Source organism: Belonocnema kinseyi, chromosome 7, assembly GCF_010883055.1.
Source record: "Belonocnema kinseyi isolate 2016_QV_RU_SX_M_011 chromosome 7, B_treatae_v1, whole genome shotgun sequence".
Taxonomy (NCBI): Eukaryota; Metazoa; Arthropoda; class Insecta; order Hymenoptera; family Cynipidae; genus Belonocnema; species Belonocnema kinseyi.
Window position 1 is genome coordinate 120,205,870 of NC_046663.1, and position 9,984 is coordinate 120,215,853.

Sequence of the window (9,984 nt, forward strand, 5' to 3'; positions counted from 1 at the left end):
GGTTATGGCTGAAATTTTACCGCTATTTCGCTGGAAGCGGGTGCAATTTTTCAGATTAGCACCCGCTCCCGGCGAAATCCTGCGGTTGTCCTTATGACAAATATATATAGGACATCACATTTTCTGCCTTATCGAGGTACTGCGCTCATCGTACTACGAAGTAGAATTCTTGTTTTCTCATTCTTCGTAAAATATGACGGTAAAACAGTAGAAAGATTTTTTGAAGTTATAAAAGTTTGACATGTATGTATCGCTGAATTTTTTCAGATCTGAAGCTTGATCCAGGTTTTCGGTACAGTCTTTATTAATTATAAAAAAAAATGTTCTCGAAAAATCATATTTTTTATTTTAAAAAAAGTATTATAGAAAGACATTTCGAGATAAACAATTGCTGAAAGCATTTTTCTTTAACAAATTTTTTTTAAAATTTAAATAATCAAATATTTATAGCGAACAAACAACTTTTTCAATGTTTAATGTGTTTGAAAATTATTGTTTAAATTTAAAATAACAATAATTAAAACAAAATATATTTCTGGATAAGATATTTTGGTTGAAAATGTATATAGTATTTTTTAAATCACAAAAGTTCTACTGAAAAATCGAAATGCTAATTAAAAACACGTGTTTTTATATATTAATTTCTCGGTGAAATTTTTTGTATAATTTCAATTAATATTAGTATTTTTAATAAATAATTAATATTGATTAAGAAACAATTTTATTTGGAGAGTTTTATTATTTGGGAATTTTCAAATTCATTAATATTATAAACTGTTCAGGAATTTTATTAGTTTTGGAATTGTATTTTTTGGAACAGAAAGTTTTACCGAGTCGGGAATTTTATTTTTCGGGATATTTCAGCTGTCCCCATAGAATTACAGAAAATTTGCTCTAATTATAATTTCGGCGCTCGATCTTGTTGATTTTTTCCTACAGTATTAATAAAAAAAATTGTATGGAAATTTTTGATATTACAAAGTTAAAGATCATCAAAAATACAAATTTTAATATTCGCTGTACATCCAATTTTTATTCTCGCATCTTGGCGATTGTTTTCTAATCCATTTCAGTCACTGGTAAACGGGGATGATTTTCTCTTAGAAAATAAGTGATTAAAATTTGAAAAAATTGGGTAGGCTTTCTTGACATCTAGGTATGTGAAAAAGGTAAACTGCAGAAAACTTAAAAACTAATTTAAGAACTATTTATACCTTTTTAAGATACCAATACAATACACTATTTTTTAATTGTTCAAATTAGAGAGTTGTCTAGCCCGGATATTGTATAATTCGGAAATTTTCTGTCGGCAATTCTTAAATTCGATAAGATTGTAAATTGTCAAGAATTTTCTAATTCGAGACTTTTGAATTTCGACAATGTTGTAATTTTATAATTTTTACAGTGATGTGGGAATTTTATTTTTCTTAAAAAGCGACTGAAAAATCCCGAAGAATAAAATTCCCGCCACTGTAAAATTCGTGCATTGAAAAATGACCAAATAATAAAATTCCCGAAATTATAAAAGTCCCGAAATATAAAAGTCAAATTGGAAAATTTACGAATAATAAAATAAATAAAATTCCGGACAATAAGATATTACCGAATTTTGAAAATCCATAAAGAAAATGGCTGAATCATAAAATATCCGAACTAGAAAATTCCTGAATTTAAACAATTAAAAAATTGTTTCTTTAATATTATTTATTGAAAATACAATAATCGAATATATATTTCTGGATGAAAAAGTTTGTTTGAAAATGGGCATAGTGTTTGAAAAAAATATTAAAAAGTTCTGAAAAATCGAATTTTTTATTAATAAAAAAAAAAATAAAAATAGATTTTGATATAAATCGTTGTTGAATTGAATCCTGCAAAGTTTGTTTCAAAAATGCTATTATGTAGGTACGAAGAAAATTTAGGCAGAACATTTTTTGCTTTCAAAGCGCATGTGTTTTTAAATGTATTTTTAATACAATTTTTATAAAATTATTATTCAGGTGTCCGATTGGATTGGGCTTTGATACACAGATTTTTTATTTTAAGAATTGTATGTAAAAATTGTACTTTTTTATTTTTATAACAAATATTTTTCTTCAATTAAATTGTTGCAATAAAAGTGTTTCGAAGAGATTTTTTTTAATCTTTCGGGGAATAAAATTAGTATTTATAGGTCGACAAAGGTTTGTTTTCTTTACCAAATTTGGCTTGCGTCTAAATTTTTCCAGTTGTTTTTACTATAGTACAATTTACGTTTGTATCTCGGGCGAAGAAATCTATTTTATTGTTTGACAAATATTCTTTTTAAATAAATATTTTTCATAGAAAATTACCCCGAGTGATCTTCAATTATAATTTTATAAACGTGAGAAAACCACATTTCAATGTTTTCTATGAAAAACACAATCCCTGAGTTACAGAACGAAATCGGAAACAATAAGAGTTAATTTATATATTTTATTTAATTTATATATTTATATAATTTATATATTTGTTAATTTTTACAAAAATCAGGCGTTATTTTCTTACAAAAAAATTTTGTGGGGGGGGGCAAATTATCAAAAAATAAATAAAACTTGAAGTTGTATGATTTTAATTTGTAACTAAATAATTTGAGAGGTTTCAATTTAAAATTATCGAACACTTTCCATTCAAAAATTCAGATGAAATATTTAAATAGCTTTAAATTTGAAATTATTCAATATATTCTGAAGACTACAAATTTAAAATTTCTAAATTATTAAGGCTTTAAATATTTTTGAAATTGCTGTTCTGGAGACTAAATAGCACTTATTCTTTTATTAAGAAATCACAACCAAAAGTGTTTAAAAAAAGTTTCTAAAAGGGTTTTAAAAACCTTAGAAAAGGTAAGAGATTTTAGTAGTTCAATATATGTGATAGAATCTCTTTAAATATGAAATTAGAGTATACTTTTTCATGTTTGAGTTACAATTATTCCACTTTAGAAGTTATAAATTGCAATCGTGAAAAACCAATAAAATGTTTTAATTGGCAATTTACTTTCAATCCAAATAGTTCTTGTCCGAGCTAAGTAACCGATAGTGCGCCTCGAAGAGCCTACTGAGAGTTGCTTACAGCGCTTCAAGTGGCTGTTGGCAAAATATATCGATGGGACTTCGTGGGTGCTATCTACGAGTGGCGATGTGTAGAGGGGGAGTGACTTTTTTCGCCGGACGCACCGTCTATATTTACGGCGGGCAACCAAGCCCGCACCGCATCTACGTTTATAATATCTTTGGTAGAACTCAACCATGGGCACATGGAGAATATGCATAAGGAGACCAAACTAGTGGAACTAAAAATAAACACTTTTCTGTTGCTAGAAGCACACACACACACACACACACACATGTGCAAAATCACACTTACGTATAGTTCAAAACTTCCCGAGCGTGTCGTGCCAACAGCACTTAAAAAAATATGGCTGCCGATGTGAACGCGAGTCAAATGTAAATAAATAATGATTGAACAATTAATAGTTTGTGAATAAAGGAAAGAATGTTAAAATTAAAAATCGCTGTATAAAAGCGAAAGTTTCCAACAAGTGTGGTTTCAAGTGTAGTGTACAAGACTTTCAGAGTGGTATAAGTTATATGTTTATTGTTTTTGTTACGAACGCGTCGAATACCTATCGCACGCATAGTGTTGGTAAAAGTAATTTAATATTTTCATAAACATACTACCTACCTCTTCTATGGCGAATAATTTTTTATTCCACAAACATTTAAAAAAATCCTGTCTGATTATCAATTATTTATTTGTTCAAGCGACCTGTCAAAACAAAACAATGGAGGCGGCTATATTTTTTTAAATGCGGTTGGCACGCCACGTTTGGAAAGTTTTGAACTATACGTAAGTGTGATTTTACACATGTGTATGTGAATACTTCTGGCAACAGAAAAGTGATCGTTTTTGGTGAAGTCCATGCATTACAGATTGGTCTCCTTATATCTATTCTCCATGCATGGACATAGGAAACACGGGACTAGGCATGCCATCCTAACTTGGGCGAGCGGGGTTGAATCCACGGGAAAAGGGAGAATTCCATGAGTAGGAAGAGCCGCCATCTTACAATGTGCCACTCCATTATGCGCACGAGCATTTTTGCCGACAAACTGTGCATGAAAATATAAACATGTGGGCGCTGCCATGTTTGTCGCGGGACATCAAAAGGCGGCGGACCTCCCCCCTCATTGCATCACCCCCGCAATGGCATGCCTAGTCCCTTGTTTCCTACGTCCATGAACTCAACCCTTTTTGCATGGTAAAGAATAACACCCCCTTACCATAAAGGCCTAATCCCTGAATTTAAAATTATATTTCGCAATTTTTACTATTGTTCTCAAACTCTCTTATCTTTTTTTTTTTTGCAAAAACGAGACAAGCGTGAGACAAGCCGAGAAAAGGACCAGAAAGCCTGTTTCTTTTCTCGGGTTAATGAATGCACTTAGAGCAACTTAGCACATAAGACTTTACTTAATAGTTCCTATAGAAGAGACAGATTTTCTGAGAAACATTTTCAATTAGTATTATATTTTGTCTAAAGTGTTCACAAGTATAATATTTAACCTTCTTAAGAATATGTCTCTGGAAAATGTACTTCTTTTCATAAAAGGTTGCTGCTTTAAAGAAACTGACACTCAGTCAGTCATAAAAAGGCTATTTAATTAGTTTTTCTAAGGAAAGAAGGGCCCAAGACGTTAAATTAAATATTCTTTCAAAGAAAACTGAAATTGTTTCCCATCGTTTTCTTAAAAAGGAACACTAATAAAGTAAGAGACTTCTCAGTTCTCTGGTGAGTTTCGAGATAGTTTCATTTAAAAGTCTCATAGTACATTGAAGCCCTTAGTAATTTAACAACTAAAAAATATATAACAGAAACCAATTTTCATTCCCTCCTTTTCTTGGTCAGACAGTTATGGTCAACTAAATCGTTGCAGCAACCCTAAGTGTCAAGAGTCAAGGCGCTTCAAAAATCTCAAGTTGGTGAGGATAGACATGAATCGAGGGTAGATAAGAGGAATGGGCTTCTGAGATGCATGGGAAAAGTTAAGAAGAAGGTCTCATTTTCACTCTGATTTTGATTGGTTTTCTTAAAATTAGAGACCGTTCTTAAGAAGGAGGACCCAGAAATTTGATTGGCTTAAAAAATAATCTTCACTAGAAACCCTTGCTCTGGAACCTCAGAAGCTCAAAAAAAAGAAGACCGATTCTTGATATCAGAGAATTAGAGAATTAGACTAGCTTTTGATTTGAGAAGTCGCTTTTTCTCTTTTCTCCTCAGCGAGTAGCTTTTTATATTTTTAACTCGACATTCATTATATTAATCGTAGAGAATAACCTTCTTCTAAATAAATGATGAAAGTGGACGCTTGTGATTATTTTTCTATGTAAACCTATTATTTTTCACTCACCTATCTTCATAGGTCTTAATTTTTTAACGGATCTACGTTTACCTTTCGAGGCCGGCCAGTAATATCGCGACATATATAGAGAACGCGATACCCGGCTTGTGACATATATATTCAGTCGCGCCAAATTATAGTGCATTTGAAATCCAAAATATCAATAATCTAATTTTATTTTATAAGTGAATGAAAAAATAATTTTAATTGAGTAGAGAAGGTTTTGAAGGAATTCGAAAACTCTAAAGACTTTTTGAAATCAAAATTAGGCCCAAAATGTAGCAAAGAGGTTAGTATAAAATAGTAATAAGAAATTTGAATTAAAAAGTTTATTTTTTATTTAAGTTATAATTTTTTTGTAAATTAGGAGAAAAGTGAAACTTTGGATACAATTAAGTTTTATTTAAATTAAAATAAACTGAAACAAATGTCTGGTTAAATCAACCAGAATTGTGTTTGAATTTGTCCTTACTATTTTTTTCTGGTTAAAGAAATAAAAGTTCTGAAAAGCAATTTTCTTATAAAAACTTGTAAAAAAAATTTTTTTCCCTAAATTTCCTTATAGACCTAACCAAATGTCTTCTGAAATGAAACATTTTTTTAATGTTTATGAATTTAGTGGTATATGAGTTTTTTAACAGCTGTAAAGTGTTACAGGCATTTTCGAAAATCAAAGGAAATTACGGCTTTCTTCTACAGTTTATAGTTAAAGCCATGTTATGAATATGAACCATTTTTTCAAATTGAAATAAGAAGTAATTCAATCTTATAAAATGTAATTTTCCCTGCTCCACAAATCTCACTTTAAGAAAAAATGTAAGTTTGCTTAATTTTTTGTTATTAGCATTTAATACTAAAACTTTACATAAAAATTGCCATAATTTTCGTATTTTTGTTGTTTTAATATCTGAGCTAATTAAATTTTTCAAACCGCAATAATGAAAAATGATATAAACCAAATGCTGTAAATTCACAGAACTATTATGTACTTTAATAGTCTATATTTTTTTAAAGAATTTGATGTTATTTTTATTTTATTTGTAATAAATATATAAGTTTCCTTCGTTTTTTAAATTTAGTTTCATTTAATAATTCCCTTTATTTATCTTCTATTTATTGAGAAAAATAAGTTGAAACTTTAAAATTTTTTTCACAGGTCATGTACTGAAAACTATATTTTACAGCTGGTCGATTAAGCTTTTGTTTGTATTTAACTTGTTTAACTATTTACATATTTAATTCCATTCAAAATTTTTGATTTTGCTGAAATAATTATTTTAAATTATTTCCTTTAATAAAAAACTTGCTTTTTGAAATTTGTCCGTAAATAAATTTATTTACTAATAATTTAAATATTTCATTAACTTTCAGTTTCTTGTATAAAACTTCAAAGGCTTATGCATTATAAATTAATTACCTCATTGACAAAAAAGGTTTTTTAAGAAAAAGAACAACAATCATGCAAAAAACCCGATTTTTTATTAGAAAAAGATATTAAAAATGTTTATTTCTTGCATAATTAAAAAGAAATTTGGAAGGAATTTCATATTTAAATAAAATTACGAATCGAACCAAAAAATACATGATCTGGCACTTTTTTGTTAGACTTATTTTTTTCAATAATTGTATACTCCTTTTCAAAGATCTTTATTAAAAACCGAAGTTAAATTCCACCCTATTGTATTTTTCACAACTTTCTTCTAACTGAAATCTATAACAGAGTAGACAATTAGACATAATGAAAAAATTACTATTCAATATGACAAGTCAAAACTGTCATCTAGGTACTTGAAGTTAAAGTAAATATTTATTTCTGACAATATTAAAACTTCCATTTTAATATTGAGCCTATTAAATTAAAAAGGAAGATATTATAGAATAATTTACGCCTAGCGTTATAATGCTTAAAGCTTCTTGTTCTTTAAAAATCAATATATTCCAATCAAGATTTTCTTCTTACTTCTTCAATCTTGTAAGCAAGAACAAATGTTCTCATGTGATAAATAAGGGACAAAATTTTGTTATCAAATAATTTTTTTATTTGATGAGCCATGATTATTTCTGCCGTCTTGGAGAAAAAAGTTACTTTCAAAAGTTTGACGTAAGGGTCATTTTCGCGTTGCAGCGTTTACGTAAAGAAGACTTACGTCAAAACAAAGATAGTGAGTTTCTTCACGCTAACAGCAGATTTGGCTTAACCCATTTTTCCCTCTCGACGGATTGTTTACCTTGGCGCACGGGGTATTTCCTAAATTAATTTTTTTGCGTAAAAAAGTCGTGTCTACTAAAATGTAAAATATTTTTCTCGATTATTCAAATTTAAAGAAGGTTTTAAAGTATAAGATAAAAAATGTAAGGCATTAAAAAAAAATCTGAATTTAAGAATCAAATCTTTAACAATTAAAAATTTTAACATTGAAATCTAATTTGGTTTTGAATATAAGGGTTTATAATCGTAAAATTGACACCTGTAAGCCTTCTAACTGGATTAGGTTTAAATTATTGGCTTCCAAAATATGATAATCCCCAAATACAAACATTTAGAATTCTGCATTTTAATTTTCAATTCAAAACTTTCAAAATTAAGTAATTTGAATTTATCAGGTTATACTTGAGGGATATTCAAAGTTAACAAATATTAATGCTTGAATTTTTAATTTATCAATTTTATTGAAAATATATTAAAACCTTTCAATTTAAAATTCCTCTCAGTATAAAAAATTTTATATTTCGAAGGCTTTACATTTATTACAATTTTTCACGAGGTTTGACATCGAATAATCTGCTTATTGCAACTTTAAATTATTTATATCCTAAAGCTGAAAAAAATGTATAGCCGAATCACAAGTGATTTCGTTTAAAACTTTTAAAATTAAATAATTTGAATTGATAAGTTATACTATAAGAATATTCGAAATTATACAAATACTGAGATTTTAAATTTCAAGTTTATAAACTGGTTTCTTTTAATAATTATTATTTTATTTTTACGCTTCTAAAAGAAAATAATTACACTGTAATTTTAATTGTTTTTATTTCAAATTTCTCTCATTTAAAACCTTTTATTTCAGAGGCTTTGAAGTTAGAATCCAATTTTTGAAACTGAATAATTTTCAATAGGATAATTATTTAATTGCTAACATACTTCTAATTTGAAATAAAATTGTGGAATAATAAAGTGTTTCCATGCAAAATAGTTATGCTGAAGTTTAAACGCTTCCTTTTATATTTCGACATTGTCGACTTCTAAAAAGTTTTTAACCAAAAACTTTAAAACTATGAGTCCTAATTACTTTCCTGAGTTGTTTTCTTGAATTTAACTAATTATTATAAAAATAAGGGAATTTTTTTAAATTTCTCCAGCTTATTTGAATGCTCTCCATTGCTAAAGCCAAGAAACAACCCACATATATCTGTATTCAATTAAATCAAATTTAAAATTTAACGACAGTTTTATTTTTATTGAACTAAATTATACTTAAATTTGACACCATTTAACACCATTCAACATCTATAATTTTAACTGAAATTTACTTAAATTCAACTAAATTTTACTTAAATTTTGAATTCAACTCAAATGTATTCACTTTTTGAAATGATCTAAATTGTATTCAATCTTTAAATTTAATTTTACAAAATAATTTTTAAAATTGCACTACAATAAATCTTAAAGCCCGCTAACGTGCTAGGAGGTCGCGGTTGCGTCCATGCCGTATCTAGTACCTAGATTACAAATTCTTAGACGAAAGAGCAATTTTGTACAACCGGTTAGAATGATCTGAATATTTGTTCCATTTCCTGGAAAGTATCAAACGTAGCTTCGTTGACGCAGAAGAGCAAGTTTTCTTTTTATTCTTCATTAAAGAAGCTTATTTTCAAACAATCACTATATATAATGACTTATGACTTATAACCTCTTCTTAAGAATACTTCAAATGTTTTGCGCTTCGTTACGTAATTCCAATTCCGGTTTCGCGGCGGCTAGTGGACGGGGTAATGTGACACAACTCTCCCTAGAGGAACTCTACACTGAAAATAATATGTAACTATATTAGTTCAATATTACCTTGGACTAATACACTTCGCAAAGTTGAATATCAGCTGTTCTAAAGTATCGAAACAGACACTGTTCCACTTTTGTATCGCCTACGTAACGAAATTTGAATCACAGTGCGTAGATATAGATATACTCGCTATGCTTCGCTCCGTTCGACTCTGCTGGTTCGAATGACGACGAACAGCCAGGATCCAACGAATCTGTAACGTAGGAGCTTCGCGTGAGCATTGCGCTGAGTTGAGGCGCCGGATAATATGTGTTGGGAAAAATTAAACAATATTATTTAAATATCAAATCTCGCCTGTTCTCGAATTTAAACGGTGCACTAAATAATTAAAGTAAAAAAAATCGTTCATACAATAAAGTGCGAAAGTGAAGGAGTTAAAGATTTAGGGATACATATACGTGCATCTAAATTTTTGAAAGTAAAATTCATTAATTTTTGAAAATAACAATTTTGACCTTGCACATTTGATCCGTTAGAGTCATTTTTATAGCAGA